The sequence below is a fragment of the Colossoma macropomum genome, unplaced genomic scaffold (genome assembly GCF_904425465.1).
Source record: "Colossoma macropomum unplaced genomic scaffold, Colossoma_macropomum, whole genome shotgun sequence".
In the NCBI taxonomy this organism is placed as follows: Eukaryota; Metazoa; Chordata; class Actinopteri; order Characiformes; family Serrasalmidae; genus Colossoma; species Colossoma macropomum.
The window spans coordinates 14,086,313-14,103,457 of NW_023494785.1; the positions used below are offsets into that span (position 1 = coordinate 14,086,313).

General features: G+C 41.2%; 1 protein-coding gene across 6 annotated transcripts in view; it reads left to right on the forward strand.

The window, feature by feature from the left end:
- The first annotated feature begins 2,497 nt into the window (after positions 1 to 2,497).
- The window catches only part of LOC118816707 (transcriptional repressor p66-beta-like), a 33,806-nt gene continuing 19,158 nt past the window's right edge, over positions 2,498 to 17,145 (forward strand). Inside the window, exons 1-2 of one of the 6 annotated variants that reach the window (XM_036583284.1) lie at positions 2,835 to 3,297; positions 3,534 to 3,680. The gene's annotated coding sequence lies outside the window, so the exon portion shown is untranslated. The other 5 variants (XM_036583255.1, XM_036583267.1, XM_036583275.1 and 2 more) reach the window with 5 other exon arrangements.

A 17,145-nucleotide genomic window follows, 5' to 3' on the forward strand; every position in this document is an offset into this window, starting at 1 on the left:
ATTAGTCCATTTACAACATTTGTGTGGCTTTGTGGTACGTAATCATTCATTTTTACATAATCTTTTTTTTTTCTTCAACCTCTGTTTTATCTTTTAGAGCAGACTGTGTTACTGTGCCTTTAAGACTGATATGTTGTCACTTTTGGAACAAAATTTCTAATATAAGTTCACACATACACTCAATGAGCACATTGTATCTGCATTTATTGCCTTCATTTAACAGATAGATGCACTTTGTAGTTCTACAATTATGGACTGTAGTCTGTTTCTCTGTATACTTTAATAGCCCACTTCATCCTATTCTCTTGATTATTGATGAATGGGATAAAAGTGGGATAACAAAGTATGCAAGGAAACAGATGGACCACAATCTGTAATTGTACAACTACAAAGTGTATCTATATGGTAAGTATACACTATACATACAAATGTGTATACAGAAGGGGCTCTAGGGCCGTGGTTTTCAAAGCTGCACCATGCGACCCTTTCCCCCTCTAATGAAAGGCCATTTGTTGCTGCTGTTTTGTTAATGTTAGTGTTGGTAGGTTAAGATATGTCTGTGTTGACTGTTTTATAGTGTTGGGGTGTGGGTTTAGTGTCTACCATGAAGTGAAATTACATGGCTGTCAGTGACCTTCCCTGCTATTCTTGATGTTATTCAGTAGCACTAGGCATTTCTTGCTGCCTGTTGAAGTACTTGTTTAATAAAAGAGCATTTGCATGTATGTGCAATCTTTTGGCATCTTCTATGCTGATGCCACAGTGGTGTCAGAAGTGGGACAGCTCCACCAGCCTCCAAGCAGCTGTCGCTGAGGCAGAGGGCAGAACTCATCCTTGGCATGGAAGTGCTGCAGTGAGCAACACAGCATTATAAGGCGGAGGAGCTCGAGGTGGAGACTGCTGAGCGCTGGCACGACTAGTATGACGGTGATGCAGGAAGAGGGGCACTGCACCAGACAGTGCTGCCAACATGAGCCGGTTGGAAAACAGAAGCAGCTAGGAAGATTGGTTGCTGCCGCGGACTTTGGGTCAAGTGCAGCATAGATGTGATACACGTCACTGCTCTCATTGACTGGCTTGCTGGTGTCGCTGCTACGTCCAGGCATGCTCCCTTGCACTGCGAGCAGCACACTTTCTAACTGGGAAGCAACAACCATCCAACAAGAGTTCATCACCGGTGGCCGAGCTAATGTCTGAGGGAGGATGCAGCTCTTAGTCGCGGTGGGGGGCCTGAGCCGACTGCATGAGTTCTGGCTCATGCCTATAGAGGACATGTACATTCTCGGGTTGGACTTGGAAGGAATGCTGGACTTGGCAGGACAAGTGTAGCTGGTCACAGCAGCTAGCGATGGAGCTGAGGCAGAGAGTCGGGGCAGCACACACAAACAGCACCCTCGCCAGTGTCGATGGCGGATTAAGTTAAAGATGGCAAAGAGGAGTGCTGTTGCTGATGTCATCCCCAGTAGCGCCAGACTTGAAGCAGTGTTCTATGAGTCCTGCCACGCTCAGGAGAAGGATGCAGAGCTCTCTTGTCTCTCTGCTCTGGTGCGCCGGTGGTGTCAACGCCCATGAAGCTGCAGTTCTGCTGTCTATCAGGGTCAGAAGACGCAGCCCTTAAAGTGGACTAGGGGCGCCTGCAGCAGACCATGCCCTGTGGCAGTTGTGTTGACCAGGACAATGGACATTCCAAAACCCAGCCACAGAGAGGCTGTGGTAGGGGCGATGTGCTCCAGTGCACCTCAGAGACTTTGTTCGGACTGTGTGGGCTGCCATACCAGCTGACCCTTGACGTGGTGAAAGTATGCCACACACTCAGCTGTTGTTGTCGTTTGTTAGTTAAGATTTCCATGTTTTCTCTGCAGACACCACATTATATTTCTCTGTAATGCTGATTTCCAATAAGCTGTTCCCAATTCTTGCCCAAACAAATTCCAGTATTGGTGCATACCTACTTGTATATAGAAAAAGGCAGTTTTTTTTCTAGAATTGGACTGTATGAATTGTGGAGTGAACACTTAAGTTTTATACGTTAAAGAATACTTATACACTGTTTCAAACCCTTATTTCCATAAAGCAAAGAAATTTTGATTTTCCATAATATGGGACCCTTTTTTAAAGCACTTTTCAAAGTGTAGTTCATGTGGGCTAACAACAGAGTTGTACCTCGTGACCCCCTGGATCCCCATTCATTCTTTTGGGGGGCTTCTTGTGAAAGCCAGTGAAACTCAGCAGACCAACTTACAGTGAAACACTAACCTGGTGAGGCTGACCTCTGCTGAGGCGTTGGTCAGGGTCCTAAACCCACGCTTCGTCCACTCTCCCTTCAACCACTCCATCCACGCCAGCCCCATTCACATCTTTCCTCCGCCACCCTCCGCCTGTCTCCTCCCCCTCCGCTCCGAGACGACAACAAACAGGGACGTGAGCGCGTCACCGGCTCCAGCCTATCGGCGGCACGGTGGGCGGGGCCTGGCGCTCGGCGGGGGCCAATCGGAGTGTCCGCGCGGCTCGCCGGTGCCTGGGACTGCGAGTGGCCGGAGGTAACGGCAGCGTCTCAGCATCCCCACACACAACCCGAGCGAGAGGAACCTGCGGGCTGAAGGCGAGGAAGGTGAGACCGAGGATGCAGTCGCGGCCCGTGCAGAGTGGCAGAGTGGAGGCGACCCCTACACAGAGAAAAATACAGAGTAAATAAAAGGAAAATAAGAATAACGAGGGCTGTTTCCAGAGAGTGACGGACGGAAAGGCGTGATAACACTTACACTAACGCACGACAGCTCGTCGTAACTGGATATTTCCATACAGTGAGGGTTTTTTTCTTTAGTTACTTAAAAGATCGCATGGAGGGGTGCTGACAATCCTGTTGAAGTAAATAGGCACCATCAGCCTGCTTATGCAAATATGGTATATGTTGGATGTTTTTTGTGCTTCTCTTTATGCTTGCAAGTTTTTTCACTAACAAATTTCTGGCACTCGGATGATTTTGATCCTCCTGTGCTGCGCTGCGCTCAGATCGGGCTGTATTGTTTCTTCGTGTGTCTCTTGGGGTTAAACCCAGATTGGTTGGAGAGAAAAAAGCCGTCTCCCTGCTGCGCAAGTACAGTAGCCCCGCTGTAAACACGGCCGAGCGGCGGTGTGTGTGCGTAATTTTAGTATTTCAGGCGAACCGGGAGTGATTATATCTGTAAATTTAACTTTGATTTGCTGCGATGTGCGTCGCCGTTAAGTTGTGGATGGCAGAGCTCACGGCTGAGTGCTGTGGGATGAAATAGAGAGATCACACCATCAGCCATTTACGTAAGTGGAGACGTGTTCACCCTCAACTTGTTTCGAGAGCATGCAAATGGCTACCTTGTAATGTCCTATTTATCACTGCGATGGTGATGGTGGGGTTGATCGTGGAAGAAGGCAGACGGGCAGAAAGTGGCTTGGCACGGATTTTGACACGTTTTTACAGCGACTAGCGCCACTTTGACACTTTACTTTTAGTTCACTTTGCTTTTTTTGTTGTTGTTAAAATTTCCTGCTGTTAGGTGTGCGTTGGTCTAGATGTGAAGCTGAATTCCGGCCAAAGGTTTGAAGCCCAGGGGGAAGGAAGGATTCGGAGTTTTTTCCACAGTCAGCAGACCCATCTGAGTCTTACTACTGCCAAGCACTTACTACACTTCATCTTCCTGGTGGTGGGTCAATCTCAGCCTGCATCAAACAGACTTCCCTCAGTTAACAGAGTGAATTTGACATGTGGCTGTTCATCTGATGTTTTTCTAAGTCTGGTTGCTTCCATAGGAACAGCTTGTTCTGGGCTTGCACTGTAATCTTGTCCATGGAAAAAAGAACCCAGAAAATACAAAAGAGAAAGAAATATGTGAAATGATTGTGTTTCAAAGGATAATTGGATAGTTGAGTCCTTAACCACCTGTTTTTAGACCAGGATTACATTGCAAGTGAAGAGCCCAGACTCTGTTCAGGCTGGTCGCTTCTACAAGACTTTAGGAAGTCTGGACTGAGCACTCACAATAAAGTAGGTCTTAAAAATTTAATACAAGGAAATCATATCACATTATGTATGTTGGTAGGAGTAATTGGATGGTTGAGTCTTTAATAGATAAATAATTTGTAAAATAATTGTGTACTTGAAAGAATACTTGCAAACCATGTTTAGACCAAGTGAAGTGCCCAGTGTTTCTTTAGGCTGGTTGCCTCTACAGCCTTTAGGAATTAGCCAAACTGGCCTTTTCAATCGTTCTGAACTTGTTTCACAATAAAATCCTGGAGTGAGTGTCCATGGTAAAGTAGATCTTGAACAAGTACTGAAAAGAAATCATAACATTATATATACTTGTAAGGATAATTGAATGGTTGAGTATCTAACAAACTCATTTCCGCTAGTAGCCTGTACACGGACTGAAAGTTGACTTCAAAGTTGAGTTCACTGGGGTCTTGAGCTATAATGACAATAAAGCCACTTGAACTTGAACTCGTAAATGCTGCTTAACCAAGACATGGTACACTGGCTTTGCTGATTTTTTTAGTTGGATTTAGTTGAATCCATCAATCTTTATTATCAGGTGTTAGTATGACAGTGTTTGGAACAAAGGCTATTATGTTTGAAAAAGCATTTTGTTTCAAAATGCCAGTGAGATATGTCTGGGTGTGACTGTTGGATGGTGAATCTAATGCTCTAGGTGAACTTGGTGACTATGAGTGGCGCTTGCAGGATAATCTTATTATGTGAATGCTTGCCTTGTTATACAATACATAGCCCAGAAGAATAACCCCACACGCAGGCTTGAAAACTATACAGTAGAAGTCTTGTTATAAATGTATGCTATGCATAGCATGTTGTGCACAAGGGTTGTCATGTTAAATTCTATGTGAAACAGACCAGTAAAGAGAACAGTTTATAAGGAGAAACTATACTTTACAATACCTGAAGTGCTGAATGATCATCGATAGATTTCTTGATGGTTTTATAGCATCCAGCCTATATATGTCTTTGATTGACATCAGCAAATGTGTAACCTAAGATGCCATTTTCCTTGGAACTATATGTGAAGTGCTTTGAGGTTTTTGGTTGCCTTGAAGTCTTAGATTTTGTGTTGTTGAGATTTTTTTGCTGTGCACTGATTTAGAATGAATTATAAATCAAAACCAACTATCTTTTCCAATATATCGGACTGTAGTTGTTTTTATTTTATTTTTCTGGAAGTGTAAGCTGCTGTCTAAGCTGTGTGATGCCCTGAGGGCTGAAGTTTAGCTCTGAGTTTTTTCTTAAAGTACCCATTCCAGATTTTCTTTTGCTCTATGCCTCATCCAGACAGATGTGTATGAAAGTGTGTGTTTTTGCACTTGTGTATATGTGTGTGTTTGTTTGTGTGCATGCGTATGTTATGTGCTGACCACTAATGGCTATGTCGAGGGATAATTCTGTGTCCTGAGGTTAGAAACCAGCTTGAACTGGACCGTGCATTTTTGACTCTGCTTGGCACTATGGGTATGAAAAGACAAAGACTAGTGAATGGCGGGTCTTAAAGGAACAGGAACACAAGCAGCGTAGTGACAGCAGGGATTTTTCTCGCTCTCCCCCCACCCCCCCTTTTCTCCCTTTCTCCCTCTGCCTACTTTAACTGAGGTTTAAAGCCAGAGTCTCTCATGTCATTGGAATGTGCCACATTTGATCATTGCTCATACAGGACACATACAGCTGTTCCACCTCTACTGTGCATGCGCACGCACACGCACACACGCACGCAGACCTCAAGTGTAAACTTACAGTTGATCATATGACCCTCTTCACCCCCGCCCCTCCAGTGTCTGGGATCAGTCCTAATCCCTCTCGCTCTCTCACACGCTTAATCGAAAACAGGAGGCCCATTTTGGAGCCCAGGCCCACAGTGGCCTGCCTAATGCGCTGCTACACACCAGAATGACAAGGCTTCCCAAGGCTGTTGCACACAAACAACACCAGAGCTGCGCGGTTAGTTTGCCAAACAACTGTTTATTTCGCTAAAAAAGAGATCTTTCGAGCACCTTTTTGTAGCCTTTGTTAGCCAGATTGGTGCTGAAACCTGTGACCTGGGGCAACAATGACTTTTGTAGCACCCATATGCAGTGGGACAGGGCTGCCCAAAGTGAGGTCCACAGGCCAAAGTTGGTGATTCAAACTTGTGTCTAAAGACCTACATTTTTTATATAGCCAAAATAAAAGGTGCCTGAAATAGTCTCATTTGTTCATGTGGTAATGTTCATGTGTTAATGTTTGCCTCATGCACATAGCTTACATGCATGCACACTATGGGCATACCAGTGCACATACTCAGGAGATCAAGGTTCAGTTTGATTTTCGATAGGTTGTGTGTTAAAGCTACACTATGTAAGTTTTGGGGATTTGGAGACCTCTCTGGTGGAAATGTGTAATAGCACGCAGTGTGTGGAAGAGCATTTTGTAACATAGGTTGTGTCTTGGATCCTCGCTAGCAGATAAATCTGATGTTTGCAAGCTCGTTTAAAGAGTATTTGAATAGAACTCAGTCAAAACTTTGTAAAGGACATATCTTTGAAGGATGTAAGTGAATTATCTACTGTCGTCATCATAACTCCATCAGTGTAATGTTGATTTTTGCATTTGATACCTAATCATTGAGCTGGACCTTCTTTTTGAGACTGTGCGTGTGACATTATTACGTAAAGATATGACGTGATCAGAAAAACTCCCACAAAATCCAACCCCCAACACCTTCGACTTTACAGTGCGACTCGCAACAGCGCACACACATCATATTTTATTGTGTTTTTTTTCCAACAAAGTAAAGCTACTTCTTTCAGTTTTAACAAAAAAACCTTACGTAGTGCTGCTTTAAAAATGTTAAAAATGATTATATGGAGCTCTAATTATAAACTACACAAACTGGTCTGGCTCAGATTAAAAAAAAAGTTCCCAGAACTTTTTCAGTGCCTGCTGCATCAACCTCTAACAAAATAATCCTAGAATTCAAAATCTCTAGAATTAGAGAGTTCATCATTGATTTAGAAAAAGCCCAGGGATGTGAGTGTAGCTGTGTGCATAACATAACATAAGCCCCTCCACTCTCCCTGCCCACTCTGATAGGATGCACCCAGACGTCTATTTTTGATTGTTGACAGTAGTTCCCATGAAAGACATGGAGAGACTCTCATATGAGATTGAGGATGTATCAGCAATACAGTTTTAAATTTTGAGGCACTGTTTGAATTGTTACACCCTCACCATTGCCCTGACTCCCCCACCCCCTCACATAGTGAGAGAACAAAATGTTTTCAATTTAACTTTTTCTTTTGAGATTTGATTTTTTTTTAAATTGTTCTTGTAACGAAACATAGTCTATTATTATTATTATTATTATTATTATTATTATTATTATTAAAACAATAGTAATTTACTGACCCTTAACACTCCACAGTCACTTCTGTTCACAACACAGATGGAACAACAACCTACTAGTTATGAGCAAATGACAGAAAATGGACAATGGTCATAATAGGCAGATGGACGAGGGGAGAGTTTAGGGACCACTGGAGTGAACAATACCATTTCAGGGAATTTAGAGACAAAACAGTCTGCTTCATATGTAAAGTAATTGTCTCAGCATTAAAGAATACAACATTCGTTGACACTATGAAAGCTCATGTTCCAAATTTTTCCACATATACCAATAACGTGAAAACTCAAGGCTAAAAAGCTAGCTGTTTTGTCTTTTTGGCCCTCGGCTCAAGTTTGGGCACCCCTGCACTAGAAGTTGCATGATAGATGAAATTCATATTGCAACTTTGCAACTTTGAAACTTACAGTACATTAAAGCCGTATCTGCTAATCTTTGATTTGTCTTAATTAAAGGTTGGCCTGCATTATTTTGGAATAAAATTATGTCCGCAGAAACTCACTGGGCATCTAAAGTTTTATAGAATGCTTACAGGACACCATAAAGCATTTAGTGATTGATTAGAGGCCTCATTTACATATGGAAGCTTTCTGCCAATATCGGAATAGAAATTACAAAACCTTATATTGTGCAGCCCTAATATGCACACTTGCCAATCCATCTGTTTAGGTGTCATGTGTTTTCGGGCAAGTGCCTTGTCCTTCACCCCCAGCTTCCTAGGCCTCCGCAGCACCCTGCATCTCTGAGTCTTGGACAGAAAGCTCTGCTTTTGTTTTAGGGAATTCTCTTCATTCAGCTTAACCCTTTCATAGCTCTAGCTTTCTTCATCTCACTGTCATCTTCCTCCCTGTCCCCCTCTCTCCACTCTCCCTCTCTCTTGCTCTCTCTGTCCAAGGCCAGTCTCTCTGTGTTTGCCTTGGGCTACCGCAGAAATTAAATTGATTAGTGGTACTGTCTAAAAATAGACGTACCGGTTGCCATGGCAACCCCTGGGCCGGAGTTGTTGCCTTGTTTGATGAAGACCTGTGCTTAAGTGTTGTAGTACTGAGAGAGACACGCAAAGCTGCGTGACGAGCAGCTCTCTCTCGCTCATGATAGTAATCCGGCTTCAGCCTGCTTTACGTGGCCGTTCCCTTCTTCTTGTCTCTTTTCTGTAATTCGGTCGACCCTCAGCGTCTTCCCCTTCTTCATGCAAAAATCTGTTTAGTATCTTTCTCTGTGGTTCGCCCCCAGGTGAGATCCTCTCTGGGGAAGTCTGCCTGCTCAGATGTAGGCAACAGCAGAGAGAGGTGTATGTGTGAGAGAACAGTGGCGAGATCCTCCACTCCAGCCTGTGGAAGACAGGCTTTGGACTCCTCTCTGCACAAATTAGCAGCCTGCCTATTCTCCTGGCTGTCAGTCTTCTGTCATCGTAAGCGTTTGAATGTGTGTGTGGGTTATTGCAGTACTGTATCAAAAAAGTACCAGATTGTGATTATGTTAATTTATGTTGCAATTTTGATATACCCTGCTATACATTGGAATTAGGGATGCAAATTTTGGCAAATTCTTCTGACCTGTAACTGTACTGTTAACTATCAAAACTATAATCAAGGACCTGACCCAATAAAATATCAAATATAATATTGATAGTTCTGGTTCTGAGCCTTGTTCCAAGCCATTGTAAAATACGCGAAGAGCGCACACAGCAGCTGAATTCTGTGTTAAAACACTGAGACACTAAAAAATGTTCCTTGTATGGACCATGGAACGTAGTATTGAGAGGTGGGTCCAGGCAAAAGCATGTATATGAAGTAAACGGCCCATAACCATATTAAACATAGTCTTTGAAGGAGCATGGCTTGAACCAAGTGTTCATGGTTACGTGACCAAAAACTACAAAGTTGACAAAAATGACATGAATGTCGTTGCTTTCTGAGGGGGAAAGAGATATCTACAAAATAGTAACTTTACAGGAGAAGGCAAAAATTAGATTTTTTTCCAGGTACTTTTGGAGCATTTCTTTTGGTTCATTCATCATTTGCATTCAAATGATATCTGTTTTTATTTTCCTACAAAAAATGGAGATACATGTTTTTTTGGACAGTTACCATATACAATCATGGGTTACTGAAAGTTCTGTATTCTAAAGTTATTTTTAACCACTCATTACAAGTTACTGCAAGTTCTAATTGTAAAGTTCTTATGTGTGATTTTCACACAATGCCATGCCTCGGATTTTCTCTCTGAGAAAAAAAGTTGTCTGTCTTATCGCTTGCGGATGAAAGGTACATTGCTGTAGTTGTGCTATTGTCTTAAAAAAAAACTTAGCGTTTGGCTATGCTGCTGTTTTCAGATGTACACTTTGTTTTTTAGTCTGTCTGTCTAGTGGGACCAGTTCCCTGCTAAACCTGCTTGTTCAAATATGAAGCATTGTTTATTTTTACTTTTTGACATGATTAAAGGTAGGCCTGCATTATTTTGACCACAGTTGTTTACATTTACATTTACAGCTTTTGATGAGTGCTAGGGATGAGTAATATGGCAAGAATATAACCTCACGAAAATGAAAGTCATATTCATAATACGCGACATCATGATTCATCACGGTATTTTGTTTTTTTTTCTGTTTTTGAAAAACTGGTACAGTAGTACTAAAAATACTATGAATACTAGAACTAAATCCAATTAAACAGGACTAGTTATGCTGTCTTTGCAATTACAAGCAGTTGATCAGCGTTCTTTAAGTACTGATCATATCCACAAAACTCTTAGAGAAGATTGTGACAGTTTATCACAATAATGCTAAATATTATATTGCCCACCCCTAATGCACGCTCTTATCCAGAAAGACTTACAGAAGTGCTTTGTTGTCTAAGTGGAAACATATCCTTAAGCCAGTGCAAATAGAGTGTAAAAAGTCCAAAGATATTGAGCTGGCAGAAACTGGAGTCAGTGCTGCTACCTATATACAAATGTTTTAATGTTTATTGGATCATTTTAAAGCCTTGATTCATCAACACGCCCACATAAAGTCATCTGGACCTGGTCAGAATTCTCACAGCACGCTAAAAAAATGTGTGATGTTAGAGGGTTCATTTGCATATTGAAGCCTTCTGCAATATTAGTATTGAAATATTGCAATAATGATTAACAGATAATACTTTGTGCTGCTTTAGTGTGGGTGAGGGTTAGTGAATGGTGATGAGAGCAGTTGGAGGCTCTGGTGCTCATGCCAGATCCAGTTTGGTTTGGTGACTGGCCTCTTTTATTTATTTATTTTTTGTATTATAATTTGATCTCCATTCATGTTCATATTGTAAGATGTGATTAGATTACACTTCCTCCCCTCTCCTTAACCAGCCCCCTTCACCCTCTGTGTGATTGGGTTTGATTTAGAATTGGTGCTGATATGCTTGTGGTTCAGGCTTTCTATCATCAGTACAAGGCCAGTGAAGTGAGCCATGTGACATTCAAATCTGAAAAATGAATGTACTGATCTTCTTAGTGAAAAAATACAGCAGAAAAAGAAAATACAGTGAATTCACTGTGCCCTCCTTGCGCTTTTTGTTTTTGCTCACCTTCCAGCATTGTGTGCTTCTGAAATGGCACCCATGCAGAGCGTGTGTAGCTCTTGACTATCAGCGTTAAAGGTTAATGAATGTATGAAGCGTTTTGAGGAGCATCAGTGGGTTCCAGGCTCTAGTTGTGTTTTGTTGTAGAATCTGAATGAGCAGAATAGGAGTGGATCCTCTGGGGGAGGGGGGTCCGATCGAGCTGTTTAGGTTTTAGCTCTTTCACTCTCTTTAGCTGTGACTTGCTGTTCTCTCCTGTATTTGTGCAGTATGATGTGGAATTTTTTTCCTTTGGCCATGTCATGAGCTGCTTTGTTATATAACTCAGCTTAAAGGAGCACTATGGGACTAAGTTGACCTCTGCCAGAGCCCTGCCTTGCCCACTCACTCTGTTCCTGTGTGTGTGTGTGTGTGTGTGTGTGTGTGTGTGTGTGTGTGTGTGTGTGTGCGTGCGCATATGTGTTTGTGTGTGTGGCTAAACAGATAAATCATTTTTATATTGAAATCGGAATTTTCAATTGGCAAGAGCTGCAACTTTAATTCTGTCTTACATTATTCTACATTTCACTTAGAGAAATGTAACCTAATAACACCAGAACTGGCAGTCTGTTAGACCACATTCAGCATTCGAGTCCATAAAATGGATTTACTAATTTTCTTGGTGGAAAAAAACGCTGTTGCACTTAAATTGCAATATAAGAAAAAGTCGCAATTAGATATTCTCACAGTCGTTCAGCCCTAGCCAAGTCCATGTAGACGCCTCCCTAATGCAATGAATGTGCCTCAGTTTCTTAGTCATTGTATCCGTCTATTTACAATTCAGGCCACCTGGTAGCATCTGGAAAAGGCCAGTAGTACAAAGGAAATTTTTGGAGCACACAAAGGAGAACGTTTCAAACATTTTCAACGTTGTGTTTTTGTGAGACATCATATTTAATTGATTTTTATTACATACAGTAACCCAGATAAAGATTAGCTTACTTCAGAGCCAGCGTAAGTCTGTCTGTTGATAGTTTTGTCATTGAGCTGTGAGTGAGATCTTCCATATCGATTAATTCAGAATGTTTTCAGCTTCAGAAATAAAAAAGCACTACGCTCCAGATGATGGATAGTTTGTTTGAATTAAATACTCCGTTTTTATTTACCTATTTATCTTTTAGCCTAATATTTCTGATTCATTTACTATTGCCGTTGTTCTCACTGCAGGTTTGTTCTGCTTCACTTGATGGAGAAAGTGCTTTGAGAGTGGCTGTGATTGAGAGGTGTGTCAGTCATTACTTTGCAAATGGTCAATAGCCATGAAAGTTACATATTGTGTCCTGCAGTTCAATATAAATGCTGTTCTTTTTTTATTTTTGTTGATTAGATAAGCTTCTCTCAACAAATTTTGTGAGCGTGTGGCTGCATAAGAAAGAGAGATGTGCTACATTTTGGAGTGTTAACCTTGATGTTTTAGGCTTAATCATTTGGACCTAGAAACAGGTACATATCACCAATATAATTACATTGGAAAACTGATTTTTGAACATTGTCATTTTATCTCCGTTTTTTTTTTTCTCATTGTAAACCCTGTTGCATGGCAGAACCACCAATCTGTTCAGTCTTTATGCATTACTATTCACACGTCACTGAAGTGCTTCAGTGTGCTTATAGGAGAATGTTAAGTGCCCAGCATGAATGTATGTCATATAACAAAGGGCAAGAGAGGGATCCTGCTGTCTTTCTCTTGTAGTGAGAATATGGATGATTGAACATTTGGGCCCATTAACACAGCACATGATGTGACTGGGAATCAAACCTCTGTCTGTAGGGTCCACCTCACCAGAGCTGTGAAGTGCTTTAACAAAAGTGCACCCACTAAAGATTAGCAAAGTATGAAAATCGTGTATTTCTTGCTAGAGATTAATCTGATTTTCATAAATAATGAAACAATTATGGTTTAAAATCTGAGCATTTTGCTTATATCTAAGTTGTTTGAGTCCTGGCTCTCTTGGGACAAAAAATATTTGGTTCAACATGCTTTTTTGGTGAAGTAAATTGAGAAATACACTGTGTGTCCAAAAGTATCCAGACATTCCTTATATTGCTGACACGGGCATTCAATTGTACAATCTCTATAGAAAAGCACTGCGAATGAAATGAGACTGGAGCTGACGCACATGAGGATAAGGTCACCATACTCCGTCAAGACAGCTAGCAGTGTCTGGAGTGATGGTCCTCCTTTCAGTAATTTCAGTGATCCAGAACTAATCCTCCAGCATCAGTACCTGACCTCACTTATGCTCTTGTGACTGAATGCAGTGAAATCCTCACAGCGATGTTCCAACATCTAGTGTAAAGCCTTCACAGACGAGTACCGACTGTTGTTGCAGGAAAAAGGGGACAAACTCCTGTTAATATCCTTGAAGAGTGAACAAGTGTCTACAAACTTTTGGACATACAGTGTGGTTTTGATCTCTCTCTCTCTCTCTCTCTCCCTCTCCTCTCTCTCTCTCTCTCTCTCTCTCTCTCTCTCCTCTCTCTCTCTCTCTCTCTCTCTCCCTCCCTCTCTTCTCTCTCTCTCTCTCTCTCTCTCTCTCTCTCTCTCTCTCTCTCTCTATATCTCTCTCTCTCTCTCTCTCTCTCTCTCTCTCTCTCTCTCTCTCTCGTCACATTGTCCCAGGGCCTTGTGAGTTCTCAGCAGATTTGTCTGCGTTACAATAACACTTTGTGCTCTTTATGTGAGCTTTGCCCCTCTGCATCATGAGCTTTAATCTGTATTGGCCTGTGGAAAAAGCATTTTTGATTTCAGCCTAGATATCAATAACCATGACCACAAGAGGGCGAATAAACTCTCTGTGTTGTAGACATATTCAATATTTGCCTCTCACATATATTAGTCAGCAGAATTTCTGTTTATTCACTAAAAGTAAGGGTTTCTTTAGCAGGATAAACTTGCCTGAAATAGCTGCTTTTGTAGGATATTTTCTTTGATAACATTTTATTGACACTCTGTCTACTCATTCAAAACCTTTTAGGGTTTTGGGGTTAACGTCATATTAAACTTATTTCTCCTGCGTTACTTTAACACTTATCTGAAACTAAATTGAGTACAAGGTCAAATAAATCTTATCAAAGCGTCTTGTTGCTTTCAGAAGCATCACAGACCCAGCTACCACAGATATTGCCAAAGAAATTTAACAGCGTTTTTTTCCCATTATGCGAATATGAATAGATGAGTCAGACAGAGGCAGCGACCGTTTCATCAGATCACTAACAGCTTCTTTGGACACATCACTGTGTATTAAGGTTCTTGTGCAATATAGCAATGTAACATCATGTACAGAAAGTTAGACACTATTAGTGGTGCGCAATATGGCAAAAATATAACATCATGACATTTTGATGATACATTTTATGTATCACAACATTTTGTTTTTCTGAGGTTTGATATAGAATGGACACATTGCAAAACAAAAGTCCTTATGATGGACAATATAATTATATTTTGTTGCTAGCGTTACAAATGATTAAGTCACAGTCTGCCTCACTGAGCATATTGTGTATATCGTCAGTGCTTAAAGGCACCGACTGCATGTTTCATTCCGAAGAGAGCATTGTTAGTGCTGTTTAATTGGATTTTGTGCAACACAGAATTTGAAACATTAAATAAAAATCACTGTATTCTTAGTTTTCGTAGTATTTTTTTGTGTGTCTTTGTTCCAAATTTTCAAATGATATATTTGTGCCCTATTGCCCACCCCTAGTAAAACATATAAAAATCGTGTACAATTATTAACTTTGTTAGTAATCAACTATAATGAAAATCCTTGACCGAAACCGTAATTCAGGACACAATGGGTTGAAAACCACAACCGAAATAAAAACACAGGTACACATTATCTAAGCCACTCATCCTTCTGAGTCGCAGAGGAGCCTATCCCAGTGGTTATTGGGTGGAAAGCAGGAAATACCCTGGACAGGTCGCCAGTCCATTGCAGGGCCATAAAATGCATTACATAAAATAACCATACAGTATATGCCATGAAATCCAATGTCCCCAAGAACAGAGAACAGTTGGTAATCCAAGGAAATGAATTCCATTATTTTTTTTAGTTAAACTAAACTTTTACTTTTTGTCATTTCTAAAGGCTCTGGAGCTCTCTGTGAAGTGGCACAGTCTGGAGTGAGCACCACTAAATAATTGTTTATCTTCTTTGTAGGGTGTTTTTTTTTTAATTCACTTTAACTAGGCAACAAAACCCCCCTTAAGAGACGTAAAATCATATTAAACTTATTTGTCCTGCATTCTTTAACACTTCTCTGACACTGGAATGAGTGCAAGGTTGAATAAGTCTTATAACAACTTCTGGTTGCTTCCAGAAGCATCCCAGATTCAGCTACCACAGATATTTCCAGAGAAATTCAACAGAGCGTGTTTTTTCAGCGTTCACAATATTTCCTGTCATGTGAATAAATGAATTGGACAGAGGCAACGACAGTTTCATCAGATCACTAACGGCTTATTTGGAAACATTGCTGTGTGTAGCTGGAGGCGGTGTGTGTGTGTGTGTTTGTGTGTGTGTGTGTGTGTAGTTCTGTAAGACTCTGTATAGTAAGTGAGGTGGGGGCTGGGTTTATTGAGTCCAAACTGCCCAGTAGAGTAGAGCGAGCGCTTTTGATTGGCAGACAGATGCAGAGAGGATTGTGGGATGGGGGGAGGGGCAGGAGGAGGTATCGCTACACATGTGTGTGTGCCAGTGACAGAGAAGATCTTTCTGCTCTGGTGGCATTTTTAGAACATTTTAAAACTGCACTTATATGTGTGTGTTTGTGTGTGTGTGTGTGTGTGTGTGTGTGTGTGTGAGAGTGTGTATGTATGTGAAGGCCTGTATGTAACAGAAAGAGCGAGAGAGCAGAAAGTGAACGTGTGAGTGAGTGCATGTAGAGGGAGGGGGTGGTCTGGGCTAACAAAGGATCCACACACGCACGCACACTGGCATGACTTGGGTTTCTGTGTAGATGTTTCTTTGTGTGGCGCTCCACTAGTAAAGTGATTCAGGCTGCTAAAGCTTAATCATCATGCACGTCTCTTCCTTCTCCTTTCCCTCCTGACCAGCCTCCGCTAACCCAGATGAGTTACTTGGCATGCAGCGATCCCTTTTTATTCTTTCTTGATGGCCATATCTGAATTCAGGCTGACACCACATAACCATCCAATGCCAGTGATCTGTTAAGGCACTTGTGTTTCATAGCGGCAAAGTAACGTCATTTACAGTAAGTTTACATTCACATCACAAACCTCATTTCTCACTTCTGTTTTTTTTTATTGATAAGATCTGATTTTTGTAATTTGATAATTCACATTTGTGTTGATCTGTGACTCAGATCTGTCACTGAGTGCGTTTATGTGCACCTAATAGTCTGATAACTGCAGAAAATCAGATTTTGTCAGAAATTCGTTCAGCATTATGAATATATACAATGAAAAACCATGGCCAGTTCATGTTATAGCAAAACATTATATAAATAATGAAACATAAACATAAAAGTTCACTGGCCCACGAATTTGTTGAACTTTTTTTAATACGGCTCTTTTAGAGTTTGACACTCCTGATCTAGAAGATGAAGTATATTCAAATTCTTCATTTCATCAAGCAAATATTTGGTTTTAACATCGCTGCAGAAGTGTGTTTTTGCCATCTCACGGGTGTGGTCTTAAACTCTGCTTGCTATTTTCACACATGTACAGACTGAGAAAACCGAAAGAAATCAAAGTGAAGGCACACATGCACGAAACACCCGATTACTGAGCTGAGCGGATTTCGAGGCCTTAATCCAATCTAAGAAATAGGTGTATGCTGTTGACATCAGCACTTGAGTAATCAGATAACTGCAGAAATCCAGTTGTGATTGAATTATTAAGTGTGTTAATGTGAAATTAATGTGAATATAACTGTGTCCAGAAACAACCTGCATGCACACATCCTAATCAATAACGTGAAATAACTTGGCTGTTCATTATTAAACTAAAACTAAGGGGTGAAAGGGTCAAATATGTTGATTTTGCAGCATTTACTGACTCTGACTTCAGGTTAGGCACTGCTGCCATGGTAATGCTGAATGACTGCATATGTGCAGTGATAAAACCCACAAGACTTCTGATCCGGCCATTCTCATTAAGGCCATATGGC